At 45.7% G+C, this 25,818-nt stretch overlaps 33 non-coding genes across 33 annotated transcripts; all 33 read right to left on the reverse strand.

Annotated features, from left to right (window-relative positions):
• Positions 1 to 140: 140 nt before the first annotated feature.
• Positions 141 to 213, reverse strand: Trnar-ucg (transfer RNA arginine (anticodon UCG)). Its single transcript has one exon. It is a non-coding gene; the product is annotated as a tRNA-Arg (tRNA).
• A 506-nt stretch (positions 214 to 719) lies between these two features.
• Positions 720 to 791, reverse strand: Trnat-agu (transfer RNA threonine (anticodon AGU)). The gene has a single exon. It is a non-coding gene; the product is annotated as a tRNA-Thr (tRNA).
• Positions 792 to 1,129: 338 nt separating this feature from the next.
• Positions 1,130 to 1,202, reverse strand: Trnak-cuu (transfer RNA lysine (anticodon CUU)). The gene has a single exon. It is a non-coding gene; the product is annotated as a tRNA-Lys (tRNA).
• A 450-nt stretch (positions 1,203 to 1,652) lies between these two features.
• On the reverse strand, positions 1,653 to 1,725 carry Trnar-ucg (transfer RNA arginine (anticodon UCG)). Its single transcript has one exon. It is a non-coding gene; the product is annotated as a tRNA-Arg (tRNA).
• A 510-nt stretch (positions 1,726 to 2,235) lies between these two features.
• Trnat-agu (transfer RNA threonine (anticodon AGU)) lies at positions 2,236 to 2,307 on the reverse strand. Its single transcript has one exon. It is a non-coding gene; the product is annotated as a tRNA-Thr (tRNA).
• A 338-nt stretch (positions 2,308 to 2,645) lies between these two features.
• On the reverse strand, positions 2,646 to 2,718 carry Trnak-cuu (transfer RNA lysine (anticodon CUU)). Its single transcript has one exon. It is a non-coding gene; the product is annotated as a tRNA-Lys (tRNA).
• A 450-nt stretch (positions 2,719 to 3,168) lies between these two features.
• On the reverse strand, positions 3,169 to 3,241 carry Trnar-ucg (transfer RNA arginine (anticodon UCG)). The gene has a single exon. It is a non-coding gene; the product is annotated as a tRNA-Arg (tRNA).
• A 498-nt stretch (positions 3,242 to 3,739) lies between these two features.
• On the reverse strand, positions 3,740 to 3,811 carry Trnat-agu (transfer RNA threonine (anticodon AGU)). Its single transcript has one exon. It is a non-coding gene; the product is annotated as a tRNA-Thr (tRNA).
• Positions 3,812 to 4,149: 338 nt separating this feature from the next.
• Trnak-cuu (transfer RNA lysine (anticodon CUU)) lies at positions 4,150 to 4,222 on the reverse strand. The gene has a single exon. It is a non-coding gene; the product is annotated as a tRNA-Lys (tRNA).
• A 450-nt stretch (positions 4,223 to 4,672) lies between these two features.
• Positions 4,673 to 4,745, reverse strand: Trnar-ucg (transfer RNA arginine (anticodon UCG)). The gene has a single exon. It is a non-coding gene; the product is annotated as a tRNA-Arg (tRNA).
• Positions 4,746 to 5,267: 522 nt separating this feature from the next.
• Positions 5,268 to 5,339, reverse strand: Trnat-agu (transfer RNA threonine (anticodon AGU)). The gene has a single exon. It is a non-coding gene; the product is annotated as a tRNA-Thr (tRNA).
• Positions 5,340 to 5,677: 338 nt separating this feature from the next.
• Trnak-cuu (transfer RNA lysine (anticodon CUU)) lies at positions 5,678 to 5,750 on the reverse strand. The gene has a single exon. It is a non-coding gene; the product is annotated as a tRNA-Lys (tRNA).
• A 450-nt stretch (positions 5,751 to 6,200) lies between these two features.
• Positions 6,201 to 6,273, reverse strand: Trnar-ucg (transfer RNA arginine (anticodon UCG)). The gene has a single exon. It is a non-coding gene; the product is annotated as a tRNA-Arg (tRNA).
• A 513-nt stretch (positions 6,274 to 6,786) lies between these two features.
• Trnat-agu (transfer RNA threonine (anticodon AGU)) lies at positions 6,787 to 6,858 on the reverse strand. Its single transcript has one exon. It is a non-coding gene; the product is annotated as a tRNA-Thr (tRNA).
• Positions 6,859 to 7,196: 338 nt separating this feature from the next.
• On the reverse strand, positions 7,197 to 7,269 carry Trnak-cuu (transfer RNA lysine (anticodon CUU)). Its single transcript has one exon. It is a non-coding gene; the product is annotated as a tRNA-Lys (tRNA).
• Positions 7,270 to 14,411: 7,142 nt separating this feature from the next.
• Positions 14,412 to 14,483, reverse strand: Trnat-agu (transfer RNA threonine (anticodon AGU)). The gene has a single exon. It is a non-coding gene; the product is annotated as a tRNA-Thr (tRNA).
• Positions 14,484 to 14,821: 338 nt separating this feature from the next.
• On the reverse strand, positions 14,822 to 14,894 carry Trnak-cuu (transfer RNA lysine (anticodon CUU)). Its single transcript has one exon. It is a non-coding gene; the product is annotated as a tRNA-Lys (tRNA).
• Positions 14,895 to 15,344: 450 nt separating this feature from the next.
• Positions 15,345 to 15,417, reverse strand: Trnar-ucg (transfer RNA arginine (anticodon UCG)). Its single transcript has one exon. It is a non-coding gene; the product is annotated as a tRNA-Arg (tRNA).
• A 513-nt stretch (positions 15,418 to 15,930) lies between these two features.
• Positions 15,931 to 16,002, reverse strand: Trnat-agu (transfer RNA threonine (anticodon AGU)). The gene has a single exon. It is a non-coding gene; the product is annotated as a tRNA-Thr (tRNA).
• Positions 16,003 to 16,340: 338 nt separating this feature from the next.
• On the reverse strand, positions 16,341 to 16,413 carry Trnak-cuu (transfer RNA lysine (anticodon CUU)). The gene has a single exon. It is a non-coding gene; the product is annotated as a tRNA-Lys (tRNA).
• Positions 16,414 to 16,863: 450 nt separating this feature from the next.
• On the reverse strand, positions 16,864 to 16,936 carry Trnar-ucg (transfer RNA arginine (anticodon UCG)). Its single transcript has one exon. It is a non-coding gene; the product is annotated as a tRNA-Arg (tRNA).
• A 916-nt stretch (positions 16,937 to 17,852) lies between these two features.
• Trnak-cuu (transfer RNA lysine (anticodon CUU)) lies at positions 17,853 to 17,925 on the reverse strand. Its single transcript has one exon. It is a non-coding gene; the product is annotated as a tRNA-Lys (tRNA).
• A 450-nt stretch (positions 17,926 to 18,375) lies between these two features.
• Trnar-ucg (transfer RNA arginine (anticodon UCG)) lies at positions 18,376 to 18,448 on the reverse strand. Its single transcript has one exon. It is a non-coding gene; the product is annotated as a tRNA-Arg (tRNA).
• Positions 18,449 to 19,365: 917 nt separating this feature from the next.
• Positions 19,366 to 19,438, reverse strand: Trnak-cuu (transfer RNA lysine (anticodon CUU)). Its single transcript has one exon. It is a non-coding gene; the product is annotated as a tRNA-Lys (tRNA).
• Positions 19,439 to 19,888: 450 nt separating this feature from the next.
• Positions 19,889 to 19,961, reverse strand: Trnar-ucg (transfer RNA arginine (anticodon UCG)). The gene has a single exon. It is a non-coding gene; the product is annotated as a tRNA-Arg (tRNA).
• A 1,440-nt stretch (positions 19,962 to 21,401) lies between these two features.
• On the reverse strand, positions 21,402 to 21,474 carry Trnar-ucg (transfer RNA arginine (anticodon UCG)). Its single transcript has one exon. It is a non-coding gene; the product is annotated as a tRNA-Arg (tRNA).
• Positions 21,475 to 21,983: 509 nt separating this feature from the next.
• Positions 21,984 to 22,055, reverse strand: Trnat-agu (transfer RNA threonine (anticodon AGU)). Its single transcript has one exon. It is a non-coding gene; the product is annotated as a tRNA-Thr (tRNA).
• Positions 22,056 to 22,393: 338 nt separating this feature from the next.
• Positions 22,394 to 22,466, reverse strand: Trnak-cuu (transfer RNA lysine (anticodon CUU)). Its single transcript has one exon. It is a non-coding gene; the product is annotated as a tRNA-Lys (tRNA).
• Positions 22,467 to 22,916: 450 nt separating this feature from the next.
• Positions 22,917 to 22,989, reverse strand: Trnar-ucg (transfer RNA arginine (anticodon UCG)). The gene has a single exon. It is a non-coding gene; the product is annotated as a tRNA-Arg (tRNA).
• Positions 22,990 to 23,502: 513 nt separating this feature from the next.
• Trnat-agu (transfer RNA threonine (anticodon AGU)) lies at positions 23,503 to 23,574 on the reverse strand. The gene has a single exon. It is a non-coding gene; the product is annotated as a tRNA-Thr (tRNA).
• An 861-nt stretch (positions 23,575 to 24,435) lies between these two features.
• Trnar-ucg (transfer RNA arginine (anticodon UCG)) lies at positions 24,436 to 24,508 on the reverse strand. The gene has a single exon. It is a non-coding gene; the product is annotated as a tRNA-Arg (tRNA).
• A 513-nt stretch (positions 24,509 to 25,021) lies between these two features.
• Trnat-agu (transfer RNA threonine (anticodon AGU)) lies at positions 25,022 to 25,093 on the reverse strand. The gene has a single exon. It is a non-coding gene; the product is annotated as a tRNA-Thr (tRNA).
• Positions 25,094 to 25,431: 338 nt separating this feature from the next.
• Trnak-cuu (transfer RNA lysine (anticodon CUU)) lies at positions 25,432 to 25,504 on the reverse strand. The gene has a single exon. It is a non-coding gene; the product is annotated as a tRNA-Lys (tRNA).
• Positions 25,505 to 25,818: the final 314 nt, after the last annotated feature.

A 25,818-nucleotide genomic window follows, 5' to 3' on the forward strand; every position in this document is an offset into this window, starting at 1 on the left:
TAACACCGGTCTTCTTGTGTGTGTTTCAAGCTCAAGACCATCTTCAAGCACAAAATGGTCAACAGCAACATTCAGACGGTTTCGTACTGCACAATTGCTACATTAAAACGGTATGTTTGTTTCTCAGAACTGGAAAAACACGACCGTGACAGGATTCGAACCTGCAATCTTCGGATCCGAAGTCCGACGCCTTATCCATTAGGCCACACGGTCACTGACGACCAAGTATAACTTATATACGATTCATCTCGAAACGCCCACACCCCCTGAGGAATTGTGTTTTCGTTCCACACAGCCGCTGCCCCTTACTCTTTCCCACCCATTCGTTACATTCAACCTCTTACGAGACCGACCAAACATAGACAGGAAAACAAGACCACACACTTTGCGCAATCGGTATCGATGGCAGGATGTCCCTCGCCGCATTTGCTACGATGGCCGTTTGCTAATTCTGCAGAAGCGGCGGCGACGACGACGACGACGACGACGACGACGACCGCGAGAGGCTCAGAGATTGTGAGAAATACATCTATAAAATGTAATTCAGAATGCCTCGTCCCACCTTATGCCGTACCGCTTTGGCAAATGCTTTATCAGCGCCATTCGCCTTAATCACATCTGAGAGTAATTCTTAATAAAACGCCTCTCCCTAATTGTTCGCCATCACAGATACTGTTTGCTATACGGCCATGACGCGCAACTGATTTCCAAAATTCGTCTTCCTCCTGTGAGGATGGAACTCACGACTCCTGGTTTACTAGACCAGTGCTCTACCACTGAGCTAAAGAGGCGCGGCCTAGCGGAACTTTTGCGTACTTCGTCCGTACGGTCGTCTGAATCTTCAGACTTCAGCTGACAACACTTCATATTTTTCACTAATATTTGCAGCTATGGCGACCCATTACTGCTTGGATACACATCTGACACGTAGCCGATGTTCTCTCCAAACAAAATCACCTGCACTTCAGAACATGACTTTCACACATGTCTACAAAATCACCTTCACCTTCAAATACAGTTTTCTTGCGACTGATTGAGACGTAGGCAAATTTTAAAGTTGCTATTTCCATTACATCACGTTAATCAGAAAATCGGTAATTTACATCTGCAGTGGAGAAAAATTCCGTTCCGCCCAGCGAAGGGCTCGAACCCACGACCCTGTGATTAAGAGTCTCATGCTCTACCGACTGAGCTAGCCGTGCTGCCTCGTTGTGTACCTCCTGGGTAGCAGATCACACAGTACTCGTTTGGGTTGGTTGGTCCCATACGGAATCTCTCCATGCTGCCTAATGTTTTCCTAACGACACTCGTCACGTACTTCACTTTTATTTCATAATCATTTCTGAGAGGAAAAGGAATTGCATGACAATCTGCAGAGCTAGCGGCGTCAAAATTAACACACATACTTGACGTGACTCAAAAGCCGAACGAGTAACTTTCCGACGTTGTTTTAGATGTGTAAGTGCCAGTCAAACCTCGCGGTGAGGGCACTCTGCCGACCATTTCGCTAGTTAACACCGGTCTTCTTGTGTGTGTTTCAAGCTCAAGACCATCTTCAAGCACAAAATGGTCAACAGCAACATTCAGACGGTTTCGTACTGCACAATTGCTACATTAAAACGGTATGTTTGTTTCTCAGAACTGGAAAAACACGACCGTGACAGGATTCGAACCTGCAATCTTCGGATCCGAAGTCCGACGCCTTATCCATTAGGCCACACGGTCACTGACGACCAAGTATAACTTATATACGATTCATCTCGAAACGCTCACACCCCCTGAGGAATTGTGTTTTCGTTCCACACAGCCGCTGCCCCTTACTCTTTCCCACCCATTCGTTACATTCAACCTCTTACGAGACCGACCAAACATAGACAGGAAAACAAGACCACACACTTTGCGCAATCGGAATCGATGGCAGGGTGTCCCTCGCCGCATTTGCTACGATGGCCATTTGCTAATTCTGCAGAAGCGGCGGCGGCGACGACGACGACGACGACGAAGACGACGACCGCGGGAGGCTCAGAGATTTGTGAGAAATACATCTATAAAATGTAATTCAGAATGCCTCGTCCCACCTTATGCCGTACCGCTTTGGCAAATGCTTTATCAGCGCCATTCGCCTTAATCACATCTGAGAGTAATTCTTAATAAAACGCCTCTCGCTAATTGTTCGCCATCACAGATACTGTTTGCTATACGGCCATGACGCGCAACTGATTTCCAAAATTCGTCTTCCTCCTGTGAGGATGGAACTCACGACTCCTGGTTTACTAGACCAGTGCTCTACCACTGAGCTAAAGAGGCGCGGCCTAGCGGATCTTTTGCGTTCTTCCTCCGTACGGTCGTCTGAATCTTCAGACTTCAGCTGACAACACTTCATATTTTTCACTAATATTTGCAGCTATGGCGACCCATTACTGCTTGGATACACATCTGACACGTAGCCGATGTTCTCTCCAAACAAAATCACCTGCACTTCAGAACATGACTTTCACACATGTCTACAAAATCACCTTCACCTTCAAATACAGTTTTCTTGCGACTGATTGAGATGTAGGCAAATTTTAAAGTTGCTATTTCCATTACATCACGTTAATCAGAAAATCGGTAATTTACATCTGCAGTGGAGAAAAATTCCGTTCCGCCCAGCGAAGGGCTCGAACCCACGACCCTGTGATTAAGAGTCTCATGCTCTACCGACTGAGCTAGCCGTGCTGCCTCGTTGGGTACCTCCTGGGTAGCAGATCACACAGTACTCGTTTGGGTTGGTTGGTCCCATACAGAATCTCTCCATGCTGCCTAATGTTTTCCTAACGACACTCGTCACGTACTTCACTTTTATTTCATAATCATTTCTGAGAGGTAAAGGAATTGCATGACAATCTGCAGAGCTAGCGGCGTCAAAATTAACACACATACTTGACGTGACTCAAAAGCCGAACGAGTTACTTTCCGACGTTGTTTTAGATGTGCAAGTGCCAGTCAAACCTCGCGGTGAGGGCACTCTGCAGACCATTTCGCTAGTTAACACCGGTCTTCTTGTGTGTGGTTCAAGCTCAAGACCATCTTCAAGCACAAAATGGTCAACAGCAACATTCAGACGGTTTCGTACTGCACAATTGCTACATTATAACGGTATGTTTGTTTCTCAGAACTGGAAAAACACGACCGTGACAGGATTCGAACCTGCAATCTTCGGATCCGAAGTCCGACGCCTTATCCATTAGGCCACACGGTCACTGACGACCAAGTATAACTTATATACGATTCATCTCGAAACGCTCACACCCCCTGAGGAATTGTGTTTTCGTTCCACACAGCCGCTGCCCCTTACTCTTTCCCACCCATTCGTTACATTCAACCTCTTACGAGACCGACCAAACATAGACAGGAAAACAAGACCACACACTTTGCGCAATGGGAATCGATGGCAGGGTGTCCCTCGCCGCATTTGCTACGATGGCCATTTGCTAATTCTGCAGAAGCGGCGGCGACGACGACGACGACGACGACCGCGGGAGGCTCAGAGATTTGTGAGAAATACATCTATAAAATGTAATTCAGAATGCCTCGTCCCACCTTATGCCGTACCGCTTTGGCAAATGCTTTATCAGCGCCATTCGCCTTAATCACATCTGAGAGTAATTCTTAATAAAACGCCTCTCGCTAATTGTTCGCCATCACAGATACTGTTTGCTATACGGCCAAGACGCGCAACTGATTTCCAAAATTCGTCTTCCTCCTGTGAGGATTGAACTCACGACTCCTGGTTTACTAGACCAGTGCTCTACCACTGAGCTAAAGAGGCGCGGCATAGCGGAACTTTTGCGTACTTCGTCCGTACGGTCGTCTGAATCTTCAGACTTCAGCTGACAACACTTCATATTTTTCACTAATATTTGCAGCTATGGCGACCCATTACTGCTTGGATACACATCTGACACGTAGCCGATGTTCTCTCCAAACAAAATCACCTGCACTTCAGAACATGACTTTCACACATGTCTACAAAATCACCTTCACCTTCAAATACAGTTTTCTTGCGACTGATTGAGACGTAGGCAAATTTTAAAGTTGCTATTTCCATTACATCACGTTAATCAGAAAATCGGTAATTTACATCTGCAGTGGAGAAAAATTCCGTTCCGCCCAGCGAAGGGCTCGAACCCACGACCCTGTGATTAAGAGTCTCATGCTCTACCGACTGAGCTAGCCGTGCTGCCTCGTTGGGTACCTCCTGGGTAGCAGATCACACAGTACTCGTTTGGGTTGGTTGGTCCCATACAGAATCTCTCCATGCTGCCTAATGTTTTCCTAACGACACTCGTCACGTACTTCACTTTTATTTCATAATCATTTCTGAGAGGTAAAGGAATTGCATGACAATCTGCAGAGCTAGCGGCGTCAAAATTAACACACATACTTGACGTGACTCAAAAGCCGAACGAGTTACTTTCCGACGTTGTTTTAGATGTGCAAGTGCCAGTCAAACCTCGCGGTGAGGGCACTCTGCCGACCATTTCGCTAGTTAACACCGGTCTTCTTGTGTGTGTTTCAAGCTCAAGACCATCTTCAAGCACAAAATGGTCAACAGCAACATTCAGACGGTTTCGTACTGCACAATTGCTACATTAAAACGGTATGTTTGTTTCTCAGAACTGGAGAAACACGACCGTGACAGGATTCGAACCTGCAATCTTCGGATCCGAAGTCCGACGCCTTATCCATTAGGCCACACGGTCACTGACGACCAAGTATAACTTATATACGATTCATCTCGAAACGCTCACACCCCCTGAGGAATTGTGTTTTCGTTCCACACAGCCGCTGCCCCTTACTCTTTCCCACCCATTCGTTACATTCAACCTCTTACGAGACCGACCAAACATAGACAGGAAAACAAGACCACACACTTTGCGCAATCGGAATCGATGGCAGGGTGTCCCTCGCCGCATTTGCTACGATGGCCATTTGCTAATTCTGCAGAAGCGGCGGCGGCGACGACGACGACGACGACGACGAAGACGACGAAGACGACGACCGCGGGAGGCTCAGAGATTTGTGAGAAATACATCTATAAAATGTAATTCAGAATGCCTCGTCCCACCTTATGCCGTACCGCTTTGGCAAATGCTTTATCAGCGCCATTCGCCTTAATCACATCTGAGAGTAATTCTTAATAAAACGCCTCTCGCTAATTGTTCGCCATCACAGATACTGTTTGCTATACGGCCATGACGCGCAACTGATTTCCAAAATTCGTCTTCCTCCTGTGAGGATGGAACTCACGACTCCTGGTTTACTAGACCAGTGCTCTACCACTGAGCTAAAGAGGCGCGGCCTAGCGGAACTTTTGCGTACTTCGTCCGTACGGTCGTCTGAATCTTCAGACTTCAGCTGACAACACTTCATATATTTCACTAATATTTGCAGCTATGGCGACCCATTACTGCTTGGATACACATCTGACACGTAGCCGATGTTCTCTCCAAACAAAATCACCTGCACTTCAGAACATGACTTTCACACATGTCTACAAAATCACCTTCACCTTCAAATACAGTTTTCTTGCGACTGATTGAGACGTAGGCAAATTTTAAAGTTGCTATTTCCATTACATCACGTTAATCAGAAAATCGGTAATTTACATCTGCAGTGGAGAAAAATTCCGTTCCGCCCAGCGAAGGGCTCGAACCCACGACCCTGTGATTAAGAGTCTCATGCTCTACCGACTGAGCTAGCCGTGCTGCCTCGTTGGGTACCTCCTGGGTAGCAGATCACACAGTACTCGTTTGGGTTGGTTGGTCCCATACAGAATCTCTCCATGCTGCCTAATGTTTTCCTAACGACACTCGTCACGTACTTCACTTTTATTTCATAATCATTTCTGAGAGGAAAAGGAATTGCATGACAATCTGCAGAGCTAGCGGCGTCAAAATTAACACACATACTTGACGTGACTCAAAAGCCGAACGAGTTACTTTCCGACGTTGTTTTAGATGTGCAAGTGCCAGTCAAACCTCGCGGTGAGGGCACTCTGCCGACCATTTCGCTAGTTAACACCGGTCTTCTTGTGTGTGTTTCAAGCTCAAGACCATCTTCAAGCACAAAATGGTCAACAGCAACATTCAGACGGTTTCGTACTGCACAATTGCTACATTAAAACGGTATGTTTGTTTCTCAGAACTGGAAAAACACGACCGTGACAGGATTCGAACCTGCAATCTTCGGATCCGAAGTCCGACGCCTTATCCATTAGGCCACACGGTCACTGACGACCAAGTATAACTTATATACGATTCATCTCGAAACGCTCACACCCCCTGAGGAATTGTGTTTTCGTTCCACACAGCCGCTGCCCCTTACTCTTTCCCACCCATTCGTTACATTCAACCTCTTACGAGACCGACCAAACATAGACAGGAAAACAAGACCACACACTTTGCGCAATCGGAATCGATGGCAGGGTGTCCCTCGCCGCATTTGCTACGATGGCCATTTGCTAATTCTGCAGAAGCGGCGGCGGCGACGACGACGACGACGACGACGAAGACGACGACCGCGGGAGGCTCAGAGATTTGTGAGAAATACATCTATAAAATGTAATTCAGAATGCCTCGTCCCACCTTATGCCGTACCGCTTTGGCAAATGCTTTATCAGCGCCATTCGCCTTAATCACATCTGAGAGTAATTCTTAATAAAACGCCTCTCGCTAATTGTTCGCCATCACAGATACTGTTTGCTATACGGCCATGACGCGCAACTGATTTCCAAAATTCGTCTTCCTCCTGTGAGGATGGAACTCACGACTCCTGGTTTACTAGACCAGTGCTCTACCACTGAGCTAAAGAGGCGCGGCCTAACGGAACTTTTGCGTACTTCGTCCGTACGGTCGTCTGAATCTTCAGACTTCAGCTGACAACACTTCATATTTTTCACTAATATTTGCAGCTATGGCGACCCATTACTGCTTGGATACACATCTGACACGTAGCCGATGTTCTCTCCAAACAAAATCACCTGCACTTCAGAACATGACTTTCACACATGTCTACAAAATCACCTTCACCTTCAAATACAGTTTTCTTGCGACTGATTGAGACGTAGGCAAATTTTAAAGTTGCTATTTCCATTACATCACGTTAATCAGAAAATCGGTAATTTACATCTGCAGTGGAGAAAAATTCCGTTCCGCCCAGCGAAGGGCTCGAACCCACGACCCTGTGATTAAGAGTCTCATGCTCTACCGACTGAGCTAGCCGTGCTGCCTCGTTGGGTACCTCCTGGGTAGCAGATCACACAGTACTCGTTTGGGTTGGTTGGTCCCATACAGAATCTCTCCATGCTGCCTAATGTTTTCCTAACGACACTCGTCACGTACTTCACTTTTATTTCATAATCATTTCTGAGAGGAAAAGGAATTGCATGACAATCTGCAGAGCTAGCGGCGTCAAAATTAACACACATACTTGACGTGACTCAAAAGCCGAACGAGTTACTTTCCGACGTTGTTTTAGATGTGCAAGTGCCAGTCAAACCTCGCGGTGAGGGCACTCTGCCGACCATTTCGCTAGTTAACACCGGTCTTCTTGTGTGTGTTTCAAGCTCAAGACCATCTTCAAGCACAAAATGGTCAACAGCAACATTCAGACGGTTTCGTACTGCACAATTGCTACATTAAAACGGTATGTTTGTTTCTCAGAACTGGAAAAACACGACCGTGACAGGATTCGAACCTGCAATCTTCGGATCCGAAGTCCGACGCCTTATCCATTTTTTTTTTTTGAATGTTTTTTTAGACGATTGATCCGAAGTCCGACGCCTTATCCATTTTTTTTTTTTTTTTTTATATTTGGCAGCATGAGGCAGGCGGAGGCAAAGCGGGCAGGGGTCAAAATCTCGAGGCCTGGCCGCGATGTCTCCACCCAGTCCTGTTGCTGAGGCGTGTCTTTATCATAGTTTTCAATAAGAAATTTTACATCTTGTGTATACGTAGATATATGCTGTTTTGCCTTCGAAATCCTGAACCAAAAGATGCTGCATTTGAAACAAAAAATTTATGTCATGCCGAGGCAATAGAGATTGAAGGTTATAGCTTTAGTGCTTTTTTTTTTTTTTTTTTTTTTCATCCACTGCTTCTCGGCAACCTAGCATACTTCTTTGTAATATATAATAAAGTTGTAGGAAGTAGTGGACCCTGAACCTGTATATTATTTTTTTTTTATTTCTGTTTAGTTTTTTTATTGTTATTATTATTATTTTTGTTTGTTTGTTATTTTTTTATTGTAAAAGAAAAATCTTCATGGAATGTGAAGAAGGAATTTTATGTTAAGGCACTAATTCCATAGCCTCCTTTCCTTCTTGAGATTAATAATAATAATAATAAAAAAGTATGTTCCCTTCCATGGAAACAAATGAGACTTCCTTCTCAGTCATAAAATGAATGTATAAGAAAACAATTTATCTTTAACCCTGCGATACTGGCTTTCGGCTTCGGCTTCTTCTGTGCAATAAACAAAATAGCCTTCTTTGCCAGCAGAGGATAAGTGATTGTAATATGAAACTGTAAAATTGTACTTCTCCCCAATTGTTTTTGTTTAAGCGTCGTTTCGCTTAAATAAACGATTTTTGTTTATCTCGTTGGCTTGTCAACCAATGCCCAGTCGCTCGAATACAATTTTAAGCATATTGCCGTAGTTTTTCTTGTGGTCTTTATATTTCAGGGCGTTATAAAAAGCACACTTCAAGTACATGTAAAAATCAGTGGAATTGTCATTTCCCAGGTGATTAATTACGTAATTCACATAGTGTCCCATTAACCAATGGACCGAGTTGTTTTTTGCTGCTGGAAAATAGCAAGTCTGAGGCCTGAGGAATGTAACAGGGGGAAAATTTTCCACCGAAGATCTCGTAAGAAAAGCCAGTTGTTCCCTAATCCAATTACAGAGTTGTAGATTGCCACCGCACGTGAATCTGTGCACTAACGTGTCGATCAATTTACATTTGAGACATAGGTTCGTGTCGCTAACGCCGATTGCATGTAACCTTTCATTGGTGCTTACGGTCTCATTCACTGTTTTATACCACGCTGACTTGACGTCCGATGGTAGACCACGCATATTAATATTTTTCCATATGGCGTCCCAATCAGTGTGTGGGTATTTACTTTCCAATTTGTTTCTCCCCTCCGTTTTCTTTCGATGGCACAGAATATCGCGGGCCGTGATCCGTCGTGAGTTGATGATGACACCGCCGAGATAGCTGAATTCCACAAAATATACACGAACGTACTGGAGCCGGTTATTTATTTTTTGCACATTCACCGGCGCCTGTAAACTGGCAGGCCTGACAACTTCAAATAATTTAGTTGTAATGCTATCAGCGTGGTCGCTAAGGATAGTGGCGGTCCTTTTTATAAAAAGCGCAGACGCCTTATTTCTGATGTCAACTAACCCCAAACCTCCATTCCTGGGATCTAAGGTCGCAGTTCGTGCGTCGACTCTGAATATATCCCCTCTCCAAAGATAGCTGGCAATGGTAGACATTATCTTTTTTCCAATCATTTTCGGTAGTGGGAAGATCTGTGCTATAAAGTAACTCCTGGAGAGAATGCAGTGGTTAATGAAAATCACCCTCTGAACTTGGTTCATGTTACGATGGAGGTTTTCTCTTGTTGTTCCAAGAAGTTGTCCCGACGTATTTCTCCAATTGATAGCTGCCATTTTTAACGGACAAGGTGTCAGTGTTATTCCTAGTGCTTTGCATCGGGTGACCATTGTGGCCCAGGCTAAGGTGGTATGTTGAAAACCCCGCAGGTTTAGGAGTTTGCTTTTGTTTGCGTTGACACCTGCTCCGGAGACGCTACAGTACTTTTTAATTAGCGTTTCCAATTTCAAAATGTCGTCGGGATTTCGCAGGACGACTCCGACATCATCGGCATAGGCGTTTATGACTGTTCGGTGACCAGATAATGTGATGCCAGTTAGAGTGGCATGAACACTGCGGAGGAAAGGTTCTAATGAAAGCACGAATAGGAACATGGAGAGGGGGCTTCCTTGAGGAACGCCGCGCCTGATCTGAATCTGCTTTGTCCTCTGGCAGTTAACTGATATACAAGCGCTGATGCCTGTTGCAACATTTCTGATCACACTTACGACTCGCTCATTAAAACCTATTTTGTTCAGTGTGGCACTAAGGAATCTATGATCCACACGATCAAATGCTTTCTGGAAGTCAATAAACATGATAGCACATTTTATGGTGGTCACAGCAGTGATTGCAATTATATCTCTATATTCAGCTATGCTTTTGAAAATGCTCTTGGTAGGCACACAGGACTGGTATGGACTTACTATCTTTTTGGCCAACTGTGAGGGTCTGTTGTTTAAAATTCTGCCGATGATTTTATAATCGGAGTTTAACAGGGAGATAGGACGAAAGTTGTTGAGGTTTCTTTTTGCAGCATTTTTTGGGATTAGTACTATTGTGCTCTCTTTAAAAACAGCAGGTAAATGCTTTCCCTGAAGCACCTCGTTCGTCATTCGGGTAAACATGTCACCAATCAGTGGCCAGTATCGTTTATAAAATTCAACAGGCAAACCATCCGGTCCCGGCGATTTCCTCAGAGGAGATTTGCAGATGATTCTGTGGATATCTTCGTTAGTACACTCAACGAGAAGGTCTTCGTTTTCCTCGTCCGAGACCTGTGGAGCTATGTAACTAAGGAACTCATCGAAGGACTCTTCACATACCGGGTTGGCAGTGTATAGGTCTTCGTAATATTTGTGCACTGCATTGACGATGTCTCTCTGAGTCGTGAGTGTCTCGCCAGTTTCAGACTGAAGTCCATCAATGAAGGTGCGTCTCCTGTTTCTTTCGTGCTTCAGTAGATGGTACAAGGAAGCATGTTCATCCTCCACGACTGTCTTAGCCTTGGATTTTAATTTCAGACCCTCCATCTGCTGTCTTTTAAGACTGAGCAATTTGGCCTTAGTTTGCTTGATATCTGCCAGACGGACGTTGGAAGTGTTTGCCTGCTCATATAAATTTCGCAGCATGGTATAATAAAATTCGATGGAATTTTTCAAGTCTTTCGATCGTTGTACACTATACTGGATGAGAACTTTTCTCAGTTTAGGCTTTGCCCTGTTGCACCACCAGTCTAGTACTGAGACGTGTCTATCTGCAGAGCGGAGGCACAATGCCCACGCTTCTGTCAAACTTTCTTCTAATCCGTCGTCCTGCATCAGTGACGTATTAAGGTGCCATGAACTTCTAAAACGGCGAGTGGGTTGCGCAGTAAGGTTGATGGAAGCTAGCACGGAGCTATGATCAGAAAAGTAAACTGGAATCGTCTCTGCTTTAATGAAGGAGCTAACTAGACTTTGCGATATGTAGAGTCTGTCGATCCTGCTACGTGAGTGAGGACCTAGGAATGTAAATGCCACAAATGTGGGATACATTATTTCCCAAGCATCTTTAAGCTGTAAAACAGTGACGAAACGCTTCAGTTCAGTGCAGTTATTAAAATTCGGAACCTGGTCTTTCTTATTTATCACACAATTAAAATCACCGCCTATTATAAGATCTTTTGGGTTTTTCCGTAATAAATAAATGATTTCTTCTTTATAGAACTGTGCTCTGTCCATTCTATTGGATGTGCCAGAAGGGGCATACAGATTGATAAGGGTACAACCAAAGACTTTTATACCTATCGCTCTGCCGGAGTCCAACCTCTCGATATCCGAGACAGGAATCCCCTCCCTGACTAAAATTGCTGTACCGACGTTGGTGTCAAGTGAGACATTTAAAATCGCCAAATATCCAGGCACTGTAAGATTAGTCAGCACTACTTCCTGTAGGAAAGCAATGTCCGTCCCTGACTCATATAAATAATCCTTGAGCGCTGTAACTTTAGTCACGGATGTAATCCTGTTAATATTGATAGTCGTAATTGTATATGCCTGGGACATTTAGTTTGCATAAAAAGTAAATAAGTGATTAAAAAGATAACAAAATATTAATAAAAAAAAAAAAAAAGAAAAGAGATGTGCAGCTTCTAGAAGGGAGAAACGACTCCGCTTAAACAAACATCTAAAAGAATAGTCAGTATTTGAAGCTCGGTAAACACTTCATCTGGTTCCTCTGAAATATGACTAAGACAGTAGTACAATTAGAAATGAAATTGGTTCAACAAAATCCTTTTTTTTTCATCTTACAGCCTCATTTTGGTGCAGGATTCCGAACATCTCGGGTTTTAGTTTTACCGAGGGGCTTTGCATCACTAATGTCACTTGAAGGTACCTCCTTAGGTCTTTCCGTGATGATTTCATACAAGACGTTCTTGGCCGTCGCTTCCTCTTGTGCTGGTTGTTGTTTGCTTTGGTTACGGGAAGCTTTGAGAGTAGGTTACGGTTTGAGTCGGCGTCTTCGGACATCTTGGTTCAACGCGCCGTCAGTCGGATTGTCTATCTTTACCACCGTTGTGACCGAAGCTGCCTCAACAGCGTCCTTTTTACGAGTGCCATTTCCTTGTTCTTCCGTCACTAGCTCCAGAGCACTGACTGAGTCGGCGGTTTGGGGGTCTGTAAGTTCTTGAGTTGGGTTCCGCTCCGTCACCTCCTGTGCTTCGGAGTGCGCCTCATCCGTCTCCGCGACAATCGTTACTGCGTCCCCTCCGTGGACCGTTTGTACCTGTTCAGCCGCCGACAGCGGCCGGGTTGCCTCAGCGGCTGTCGGCACGTCAATACATGTACTGTTTGTTTCCTCGAGCACATCCGCATTACACTGCTTCTGCTTGCGGGTGGAAGGCGAATTACGGGCGGACTCGCCGTCCGAGCCGTCATCGGTCGTTTCCAACGGTCGCTTCTTATTCTGGAGATCGCAATCGGGAACAGAAGGGTGTGATGTAATGACGCTCAGGGGAGGGAACTCCGTAGTAGTTATGGCGGGCACTGCAGAAGTACATGCACCACTGTCGTTAACCGAAAGAAGGGAAGTGCTATTTGGTAAGACATCGCTGAGGGTCAGTTTTTGACGCTGTGTTAGATTGTTCCGAAGAACAAAAACACGGCGCGGACAATCTTGTCGGAAATGACCTGTCTCATTGCAAATATTGCACGTGCGCTCCTGACCAGAATACACAACATGTGCTTTATGGCCTGCAACGGATATATGGGACGGAATGTTGGCTTTCACCTCCATTTCAACGGATCTAATGCCATTAAAACACTGTATCTTGTATAGCTTCGACCATCTTTCGTTATAGATAGATTTAACTTCGCCATATTTAGATAGAGCGTCCTTGATCAACTGATTATCAATTTCAATTGGAACATTCAAAATCCTGACATTGGTGTACATGATATCAGCTTTTCGTACAGAGACATTACTTTTTGAACCGTCTCGGTGAACAAATTCGACGGAATTACCCCATTTTGCAAGCAACTTATCGACTGTCACTGAGTTCAGAAATTTAACAAAAACACAGTATTTTTCAGCATCTAATTGCGTGGTATGAACAGAGTCAGAATTTATACCGATTACCTCAGTCAGCCAATCGTGGATTTCCAGCGCAGTGGGTTGGACCGGCCGTGTTTCTTTCTCGAACGAGAAGACTAAAGTATTCTTCCTGACGGTGTCAGACATGGTCGTCGGTTCCGACGAAATTCCGGCAACAACCGAAATTGCGGCGAAGCACGAAACGTGGAACGGACGAAAGCACTATAAAAACACTTATCAGAGACACCACTCAAAAAATAACAGCGAAAATGTACAGCTAAATTCACGTAAACACCAAAACACCGGCGATAGCGCTAACGTACGCGGAGTAAACAACAAGCACGTCCGACCGCGGCGACGGCTAAAGCCAGAAAAATATACATTAGGCCACACGGTCACTGACGACCAAGTATAACTTATATACGATTCATCTCGAAACGCTCACACCCCCTGAGGAATTGTGTTTTCGTTCCACACAGCCGCTGCCCCTTACTCTTTCCCACCCATTCGTTACATTCAACCTCTTACGAGACCGACCAAACATAGACAGGAAAACAAGGGCACACACTTTGCGCAATCGGAATCGATGGCAGGGTGTCCCTCGCCGCATTTGCTACGATGGCCATTTGCTAATTCTGCAGAAGCGGCGGCGGCGACGACGACGACGACGACGAAGACGACGACCGCGAGAGGCTCAGAGATTTGTGAGAAATACATCTATAAAATGTAATTCAGAATGCCTCGTCCCACCTTATGCCGTACCGCTTTGGCAAATGCTTTATCAGCGCCATTCGCCTTAATCACATCTGAGAGTAATTCTTAATAAAACGCCTCTCGCTAATTGTTCGCCATCACAGATACTGTTTGCTATACGGCCATGACGCGCAACTGATTTCCAAAATTCGTCTTCCTCCTGTGAGGATGGAACTCACGACTCCTGGTTTACTAGACCAGTGCTCTACCACTGAGCTAAAGAGGCGCGGCCTAGCGGAACTTTTGCGTACTTCGTCCGTACGGTCGTCTGAATCTTCAGACTTCAGCTGACAACACTTCATATATTTCACTAATATTTGCAGCTATGGCGACCCATTACTGCTTGGATACACATCTGACACGTAGCCGATGTTCTCTCCAAACAAAATCACCTGCACTTCAGAACATGACTTTCACACATGTCTACAAAATCACCTTCACCTTCAAATACAGTTTTCTTGCGACTGATTGAGACGTAGGCAAATTTTAAAGTTGCTATTTCCATTACATCACGTTAATCAGAAAATCGGTAATTTACATCTGCAGTGGAGAAAAATTCCGTTCCGCCCAGCGAAGGGCTCGAACCCACGACCCTGTGATTAAGAGTCTCATGCTCTACCGACTGAGCTAGCCGTGCTGCCTCGTTGGGTACCTCCTGGGTAGCAGATCACACAGTACTCGTTTGGGTTGGTTGGTCCCATACAGAATCTCTCCATGCTGCCTAATGTTTTCCTAACGACACTCGTCACGTACTTCACTTTTATTTCATAATCATTTCTGAGAGGAAAAGGAATTGCATGACAATCTGCAGAGCTAGCGGCGTCAAAATTAACACACATACTTGACGTGACTCAAAAGCCGAACGAGTTACTTTCCGACGTTGTTTTAGATGTGTAAGTGCCAGTCAAACCTCGCGGTGAGGGCACTCTGCCGACCATTTCGCTAGTTAACACCGGTCTTCTTGTGTGTGTTTCAAGCTCAAGACCATCTTCAAGCACAAAATGGTCAACAGCAACATTCAGACGGTTTCGTACTGCACAATTGCTACATTAAAACGGTATGTTTGTTTCTCAGAACTGGAAAAACACGACCGTGACAGGATTCGAACCTGCAATCTTCGGATCCGAAGTCCGACGCCTTATCCATTAGGCCACACGGTCACTGACGACCAAGTATAACTTATATACGATTCATCTCGAAACGCTCACACCCCCTGAGGAATTGTGTTTTCGTTCCACACAGCCGCTGCCCCTTACTCTTTCCCACCCATTCGTTACATTCAACCTCTTACGAGACCGACCAAACATAGACAGGAAAACAAGGCCACACACTTTGCGCAATCGGAATCGATGGCAGGGTGTCCCTCGCCGCATTTGCTACGATGGCCATTTGCTAATTCTGCAGAAGCGGCGGCGGCGACGACGACGACGACGACGACGAAGACGACGACCGCGGGAGGCTCAGAGATTTGTGAGAAATACATCTATAAAATGTAATTCAGAATGCCTCGTCCCACCTTATGCCGTACCGCTTTGGCAAATGCTTTATCAGCGCCATTCGCCTTAATCACATCTGAGAGTAATTCTTAATAAAACGCCTCTCGCTAATTGTTCGCCATCACAGATACTGTTTGCTATACGGCCATGACGCGCAACTGATTTCCAAAATTCGTCTTCCTCCTGTGAGGATGGAACTCACGACTCCTGGTTTACTAGACCAGTGCTCTACCACTGAGCTAAAGAGGCGCGGCCTAGCGGAACTTTTGCGTACTTCGTCCGTACGGTCGTCTGAATCTTCAGACTTCAGCTGACAACACTTCATATTTTTCACTAATATTTGCAGCTATGGCGACCCATTACTGCTTGGATACACATCTGACACGTAGCCGATGTTCTCTCCAAACAAAATCACCTGCACTTCAGAACATGACTTTCACACATGTCTACAAAATCACCTTCACCTTCAAATACAGTTTTCTTGCGACTGATTGAGACGTAGGCAAATTTTAAAGTTGCTATTTCCATTACATCACGTTAATCAGAAAATCGGTAATTTACATATGCAGTGGAGAAAAATTCCGTTCCGCCCAGCGAAGGGCTCGAACCCACGACCCTGTGATTAAGAGTCTCATGCTCTACCGACTGAGCTAGCCGTGCTGCCTCGTTGGGTACCTCCTGGGTAGCTGATCACACAGTACTCGTTTGGGTTGGTTGGTCCCATACAGAATCTCTCCATGCTGCCTAATGTTTTCCTAACGACACTCGTCACGTACTTCACTTTTATTTCATAATCATTTCTGAGAGGTAAAGGAATTGCATGACAATCTGCAGAGCTAGCGGCGTCAAAATTAACACACATACTTGACGTGACTCAAAAGCCGAACGAGTTACTTTCCGACGTTGTTTTAGATGTGCAAGTGCCAGTCAAACCTCGCGGTGAGGGCACTCTGCCGACCATTTCGCTAGTTAACACCGGTCTTCTTGTGTGTGTTTCAAGCTCAAGACCATCTTCAAGCACAAAATGGTCAACAGCAACATTCAGACGGTTTCGTACTGCACAATTGCTACATTAAAACGGTATGTTTGTTTCTCAGAACTGGAAAAACACGACCGTGACAGGATTCGAACCTGCAATCTTCGGATCCGAAGTCCGACGCCTTATCCATTAGGCCACACGGTCACTGACGACCAAGTATAACTTAATACGATTCATCTCGAAACGCTCACACCCCCTGAGGAATTGTGTTTTCGTTCCACACAGCCGCTGCCCCTTACTCTTTCCCACCCATTCGTTACATTCAACCTCTTACGAGACCGACCAAACATAGACAGGAAAACAAGGCCACACACTTTGCGCAATCGGAATCGATGGCAGGGTGTCCCTCGCCGCATTTGCTACGATGGCCATTTGCTAATTCTGCAGAAGCGGCGGCGGCGACGACGACGACGAAGAAGACGACGACCGCGGGAGGCTCAGAGATTTGTGAGAAATACATCTATAAAATGTAATTCAGAATGCCTCGTCCCACCTTATGCCGTACCGCTTTGGCAAATGCTTTATCAGCGCCATTCGCCTTAATCACATCTGAGAGTAATTCTTAATAAAACGCCTCTCGCTAATTGTTCGCCATCACAGATACTGTTTGCTATACGGCCATGACGCGCAACTGATTTCCAAAATTCGTCTTCCTCCTGTGAGGATGGAACTCACGACTCCTGGTTTACTAGACCAGTGCCCTACCACTGAGCTAAAGAGGCGCGGCCTAGCGGATCTTTTGCGTACTTCGTCCGTACGGTCGTCTGAATCTTCAGACTTCAGCTGACAACACTTCATATTTTTCACTAATATTTGCAGCTATGGCGACCCATTACTGCTTGGATACACATCTGACACGTAGCCGATGTTCTCTCCAAACAAAATCACCTGCACTTCAGAACATGACTTTCACACATGTCTACAAAATCACCTTCACCTTCAAATACAGTTTTCTTGCGACTGATTGAGACGTAGGCAAATTTTAAAGTTGCTATTTCCATTACATCACGTTAATCAGAAAATCGGTAATTTACATCTGCAGTGGAGAAAAATTCCGTTCCGCCCAGCGAAGGGCTCGAACCCACGACCCTGTGATTAAGAGTCTCATGCTCTACCGACTGAGCTAGCCGTGCTGCCTCGTTGGGTACCTCCTGGGTAGCAGATCACACAGTACTCGTTTGGGTTGGTTGGTCCCATACAGAATCTCTCCATGCTGCCTAATGTTTTCCTAACGACACTCGTCACGTACTTCACTTTTATTTCATAATCATTTCTGAGAGGTAAAGGAATTGCATGACAATCTGCAGAGCTAGCGGCGTCAAAATTAACACACATACTTGACGTGACTCAAAAGCCGAACGAGTTACTTTCCGACGTTGTTTTAGATGTGCAAGTGCCAGTCAAACCTCGCGGTGAGGGCACTCTGCCGACCATTTCGCTAGTTAACACCGGTCTTCTTGTGTGTGTTTCAAGCTCAAGACCATCTTCAAGCACAAAATGGTCAACAGCAACATTCAGACGGTTTCGTACTGCACAATTGCTACATTAAAACGGTATGTTTGTTTCTCAGAACTGGAAAAACACGACCGTGACAGGATTCGAACCTGCAATCTTCGGATCCGAAGTCCGACGCCTTATCCATTAGGCCACACGATCACTGACGACCAAGTATAACTTATATACGATTCATCTCGAAACGCTCACACCCCCTGAGGAATTGTGTTTTCGTTCCACACAGCCGCTGCCCCTTACTCTTTCCCACCCATTCGTTACATTCAACCTCTTACGAGACCGACCAAACATAGACAGGAAAACAAGACCACACACTTTGCGCAATCGGAATCGATGGCAGGGTGTCCCTCGCCGCATTTGCTACGATGGCCATTTGCTAATTCTGCAGAAGCGGCGGCGGCGACGACGACGACGACGAAGACGACGACCGCGGGAGGCTCAGAGATTTGTGAGAAATACATCTATAAAATGTAATTCAGAATGCCTCGTCCCACCTTATGCCGTACCGCTTTGGCAAATGCTTTATCAGCGCCATTCGCCTTAATCACATCTGAGAGTAATTCTTAATAAAACGCCTCTCGCTAATTGTTCGCCATCACAGATACTGTTTGCTATACGGCCATGACGCGCAACTGATTTCCAAAATTCGTCTTCCTCCTGTGAGGATGGAACTCACGACTCCTGGTTTACTAGACCAGTGCAATACCACTGAGCTAAAGAGGCGCGGCCTAGCGGATCTTTTGCGTTCTTCGTCCGTACGGTCGTCTGAATCTTCAGACTTCAGCTGACAACACTTCATATTTTTCACTAATATTTGCAGCTATGGCGACCCATTACTGCTTGGATACACATCTGACACGTAGCCGATGTTCTCTCCAAACAAAATCACCTGCACTTCAGAACATGACTTTCACACATGTCTACAAAATCACCTTCACCTTCAAATACAGTTTTCTTGCGACTGATTGAGACGTAGGCAAATTTTAAAGTTGCTATTTCCATTACATCACGTTAATCAGAAAATCGGTAATTTACATCTGCAGTGGAGAAAAATTCCGTTCCGCCCAGCGAAGGGCTCGAACCCACGACCCTGTGATTAAGAGTCTCATGCTCTACCGACTGAGCTAGCCGTGCTGCCTCGTTGGGTACCTCCTGGGTAGCAGATCACACAGTACTCGTTTGGGTTGGTTGGTCCCATACAGAATCTCTCCATGCTGCCTAATGTTTTCCTAACGACACTCGTCACGTACTTCACTTTTATTTCATAATCATTTCTGAGAGGTAAAGGAATTGCATGACAATCTGCAGAGCTAGCGGCGTCAAAATTAACACACATACTTGACGTGACTCAAAAGCCGAACGAGTTACTTTCCGACGTTGTTTTAGATGTGCAAGTGCCAGTCAAACCTCGCGGTGAGGGCACTCTGCAGACCATTTCGCTAGTTAACACCGGTCTTCTTGTGTGTGGTTCAAGCTCAAGACCATCTTCAAGCACAAAATGGTCAACAGCAACATTCAGACGGTTTCGTACTGCACAATTGCTACATTAAAACGGTATGTTTGTTTCTCAGAACTGGAAAAACACGACCGTGACAGGATTCGAACCTGCAATCTTCGGATCCGAAGTCCGACGCCTTATCCATTAGGCCACACGGTCACTGACGACCAAGTATAACTTATATACGATTCATCTCGAAACGCTCACACCCCCTGAGGAATTGTGTTTTCGTTCCACACAGCCGCTGCCCCTTACTCTTTCCCACACATTCGTTACATTCAACCTCTTACGAGACCGACCAAACATAGACAGGAAAACAAGACCACACACTTTGCGCAATCGGAATCGATGGCAGGGTGTCCCTCGCCGCATTTGCTACGATGGCCATTTGCTAATTCTGCAGAAGCGGCGGCGGCGACGACGACGACGACGAAGACGACGACCGCGGGAGGCTCAGAGATTTGTGAGAAATACATCTATAAAATGTAATTCAGAATGCCTCGTCCCACCTTATGCCGTACCGCTTTGGCAAATGCTTTATCAGCGCCATTCGCCTTAATCACATCTGAGAGTAATTCTTAATAAAACGCCTCTCGCTAATTGTTCGCCATCACAGATACTGTTTGCTATATGGCCATGACGCGCAACTGATTTCCAAAATTCGTCTTCCTCCTGTGGGGATGGAACTCACGACTCCTGGTTTACTAGACCAGTGCTCTACCACTGAGCTAAAGACGCGTGGCCTAGCGGAACTTTTGCGTACTTCGTCCGTACGGTCGTCTGAATCTTCAGACTTCAGCTGACAACACTTCATATTTTTCACTAATATTTGCAGCTATGGCGACCCATTACTGCTTGGATACACATCTGACACGTAGCCGATGTTCTCTCCAAACAAAATCACCTGCACTTCAGAACATGACTTTCACACATGTCTACAAAATCACCTTCACCTTCAAATACAGTTTTCTTGCGACTGATTGAGACGTAGGCAAATTTTAAAGTTGCTATTTCCATTACATCACGTTAATCAGAAAATCGGTAATTTACATCTGCAGTGGAGAAAAATTCCGTTCCGCCCAGCGAAGGGCTCGAACCCACGACCCTGTGATTAAGAGTCTCATGCTCTACCGACCGAGCTAGCCGTGCTGCCTCGTTGGGTACCTCCTGGGTAGCAGATCACACAGTACTCGTTTGGGTTGGTTGGTCCCATACAGAATCTCTCCATGCTGCCTAATGTTTTCCTAACGACACTCGTCACGTACTTCACTTTTATTTCATAATCATTTCTGAGAGGAAAAGGAATTGCATGACAATCTGCAGAGCTAGCGGCGTCAAAATTAACACACATACTTGACGTGACTAAAAAGACGAACGAGTTACTTTCCGACGTTGTTTTAGATGTGCAAGTGCCAGTCAAACCTCGCGGTGAGGGCACTCTGCCGACCATTTCGCTAGTTAACACCGGTCTTCTTGTGTGTGTTTCAAGCTCAAGACCATCTTCAAGCACAAAATGGTCAACAGCAACATTCAGACGGTTTCGTACTGCACAATTGCTACATTAAAACGGTATGTTTGTTTCTCAGAACTGGAAAAACACGACCGTGACAGGATTCGAACCTGCAATCTTCGGATCCGAAGTCCGACGCCTTATCCATTAGGCCACACGGTCACTGACGACCAAGTATAACTTATATACGATTCATCTCGAAACGCTCACACCCCCTGAGGAATTGTGTTTTCGTTCCACACAGCCGCTGCCCCTTACTCTTTCCCACCCATTCGTTACATTCAACCTCTTACGAGACCGACCAAACATAGACAGGAAAACAAGACCACACACTTTGCGCAATCGGAATCGATGGCAGGGTGTCCCTCGCCGCATTTGTACGATGGCCATTTGCTAATTCTGCAGAAGCGGCGACGACGACGACGACGACGACGACGAAGACGACGACCGCGGGAGGCTCAGAGATTTGTGAGAAATACATCTATAAAATGTAATTCAGAATGCCTCGTCCCACCTTATGCCGTACCGCTTTGGCAAATGCTTTATCAGCGCCATTCGCCTTAATCACATCTGAGAGTAATTCTTAATAAAACGCCTCTCGCTAATTGTTCGCCATCACAGATACTGTTTGCTATACGGCCATGACGCGCAACTGATTTCCAAAATTCGTCTTCCTCCTGTGAGGATGGAACTCACGACTCCTGGTTTACTAGACCAGTGCTCTACCACTGAGCTAAAGAGGCGCGGCCTAGCGGAACTTTTGTGTACTTCGTCCGTACGGTCGTCTGAATCTTCAGACTTCAGCTGACAACACTTCATATTTTTCACTAATATTTGCAGCTATGGCGACCCATTACTGCTTGGATACACATCTGACACGTAGCCGATGTTCTCTCCAAACAAAATCACCTGCACTTCAGAACATGACTTTCACACATGTCTACAAAATCACCTTCACCTTCAAATACAGTTTTCTTGCGACTGATTGAGACGTAGGCAAATTTTAAAGTTGCTATTTCCATTACATCACGTTAATCAGAAAATCGGTAATTTACATCTGCAGTGGAGAAAAATTCCGTTCCGCCCAGCGAAGGGCTCGAACCCACGACCCTGTGATTAAGAGTCTCATGCTCTACCGACTGAGCTAGCCGTGCTGCCTCGTTGGGTACCTCCTGGGTAGCAGATCACACAGTACTCGTTTGGGTTGGTTGGTCCCATACAGAATCTCTCCATGCTGCCTAATGTTTTCCTAACGACACTCGTCACGTACTTCACTTTTATTTCATAATCATTTCTGAGAGGTAAAGGAATTGCATGACAATCTGCAGAGCTAGCGGCGTCAAAATTAACACACATACTTGACGTGACTCAAAAGCCGAACGAGTTACTTTCCGACGTTGTTTTAGATGTGCAAGTGCCAGTCAAACCTCGCGGTGAGGGCACTCTGCCGACCATTTCGCTAGTTAACACCGGTCTTCTTGTGTGTGGTTCAAGCTCAAGACCATCTTCAAGCACAAAATGGTCAACAGCAACATTCAGACGGTTTCGTACTGCACAATTGCTACATTAAAACGGTATGTTTGTTTCTCAGAACTGGAAAAACACGACCGTGACAGGATTCGAACCTGCAATCTTCGGATCCGAAGTCCGACGCCTTATCCATTAGGGCACACGGTCACTGACGACCAAGTATAACTTATATACGATTCATCTCGAAACGCTCACACCCCCTGAGGAATTGTGTTTTCGTTCCACACAGCCGCTGCCCCTTACTCTTTCCCACCCATTCGTTACATTCAACCTCTTACGAGACCGACCAAACATAGACAGGAAAACAAGACCACACACTTTGCGCAATCGGAATCGATGGCAGGGTGTCCCTCGCCGCATTTGCTACGATGGCCATTTGCTAATTCTGCAGAAGCGGCGGCGGCGACGACGACGACGACGACGACGAAGACGACGACCGCGGGAGGCTCAGAGATTTGTGAGAAATACATCTATAAAATGTAATTCAGAATGCCTCGTCCCACCTTATGCCGTACCGCTTTGGCAAATGCTTTATCAGCGCCATTCGCCTTAATCACATCTGAGAGTAATTCTTAATAAAACGCCTCTCGCTAATTGTTCGCCATCACAGATACTGTTTGCTATACGGCCATGACGCGCAACTGATTTCCAAAATTCGTCTTCCTCCTGTGAGGATGGAACTCACGACTCCTGGTTTACTAGACCAGTGCTCTACCACTGAGCTAAAGAGGCGCGGCCTAGCGGAACTTTTGCGTTCTTCGTCCGTACGGTCGTCTGAATCTTCAGACTTCAGCTGACAACACTTCATATTTTTCACTAATATTTGCAGCTATGGCGACCCATTACTGCTTGGATACACATCTGACACGTAGCCGATGTTCTCTCCAAACAAAATCACCTGCACTTCAGAACATGACTTTCACACATGTCTACAAAATCACCTTCACCTTCAAATACAGTTTTCTTGCGACTGATTGAGACGTAGGCAAATTTTAAAGTTGCTATTTCCATTACATCACGTTAATCAGAAAATCGGTAATTTACATCTGCAGTGGAGAAAAATTCCGTTCCGCCCAGCGAAGGGCTCGAACACACGACCCTGTGATTAAGAGTCTCATGCTCTACCGACTGAGCTAGCCGTGCTGCCTCGTTGGGTACCTCCTGGGTAGCAGATCACACAGTACTCGTTTGGGTTGGTTGGTCCCATACAGAATCTCTCCATGCTGCCTAATGTTTTCCTAACGACACTCGTCACGTACTTCACTTTTATTTCATAATCATTTCTGAGAGGTAAAGGAATTGCATGACAATCTGCAGAGCTAGCGGCGTCAAAATTAACACACATACTTGACGTGACTCAAAAGCCGAACGAGTTACTTTCCGACGTTGTTTTAGATGTGCAAGTGCCAGTCAAACCTCGCGGTGAGGGCACTCTGCCGACCATTTCGCTAGTTAACACCGGTCTTCTTGTGTGTGGTTCAAGCTCAAGACCATCTTCAAGCACAAAATGGTCAACAGCAACATTCAGACGGTTTCGTACTGCACAATTGCTACATTAAAACGGTATGTTTGTTTCTCAGAACTGGAAAAACACGACCGTGACAGGATTCGAACCTGCAATCTTCGGATCCGAAGTCCGACGCCTTATCCATTAGGCCACACGGTCACTGACGACCAAGTATAACTTATATACGATTCATCTCGAAACGCTCACACCCCCTGAGGAATTGTGTTTTCGTTCCACACAGCCGCTGCCCCTTACTCTTTCCCACCCATTCGTTACATTCAACCTCTTACGAGACCGACCAAACATAGACAGGAAAACAAGACCACACACTTTGCGCAATCGGAATCGATGGCAGGGTGTCCCTCGCCGCATTTGCTACGATGGCCATTTGCTAATTCTGCAGAAGCGGCGGCGGCGACGACGACGACGACGACGACGAAGACGACGACCGCGGGAGGCTCAGAGATTTGTGAGAAATACATCTATAAAATGTAATTCAGAATGCCTCGTCCCACCTTATGCCGTACCGCTTTGGCAAATGCTTTATCAGCGCCATTCGCCTTAATCACATCTGAGAGTAATTCTTAATAAAACGCCTCTCGCTAATTGTTCGCCATCACAGATACTGTTTGCTATACGGCCATGACGCGCAACTGATTTCCAAAATTCGTCTTCCTCCTGTGAGGATGGAACTCACGACTCCTGGTTTACTAGACCAGTGCTCTACCACTGAGCTAAAGAGGCGCGGCCTAGCGGAACTTTTGCGTTCTTCGTCCGTACGGTCGTCTGAATCTTCAGACTTCAGCTGACAACACTTCATATTATTCACTAATATTTGCAGCTATGGCGACCCATTACTGCTTGGATACACATCTGACACGTAGCCGATGTTCTCTCCAAACAAAATCACCTGCACTTCAGAACATGACTTTCACACATGTCTACAAAATCACCTTCACCTTCAAATACAGTTTTCTTGCGACTGATTGAGACGTAGGCAAATTTTAAAGTTGCTATTTCCATTACATCACGTTAATCAGAAAATCGGTAATTTACATCTGCAGTGGAGAAAAATTCCGTTCCGCCCAGCGAAGGGCTCGAACCCACGACCCTGTGATTAAGAGTCTCATGCTCTACCGACTGAGCTAGCCGTGCTGCCTCGTTGGGTATCTCCTGGGTAGCAGATCACACAGTACTCGTTTGGGTTGGTTGGTCCCATACAGAATCTCTCCATGCTGCCTAATGTTTTCCTAACGACACTCGTCACGTACTTCACTTTTATTTCATAATCATTTCTGAGAGGTAAAGGAATTGCATGACAATCTGCAGAGCTAGCGGCGTCAAAATTAACACACATACTTGACGTGACTCAAAAGCCGAACGAGTTACTTTCCGACGTTGTTTTAGATGTGCAAGTGCCAGTCAAACCTCGCGGTGAGGGCACTCTGCCGACCATTTCGCTAGTTAAC

The sequence above is a fragment of the Schistocerca gregaria genome, chromosome 3 (assembly GCF_023897955.1).
Source record: "Schistocerca gregaria isolate iqSchGreg1 chromosome 3, iqSchGreg1.2, whole genome shotgun sequence".
NCBI classification, from domain to species: domain Eukaryota; kingdom Metazoa; phylum Arthropoda; class Insecta; order Orthoptera; family Acrididae; genus Schistocerca; species Schistocerca gregaria.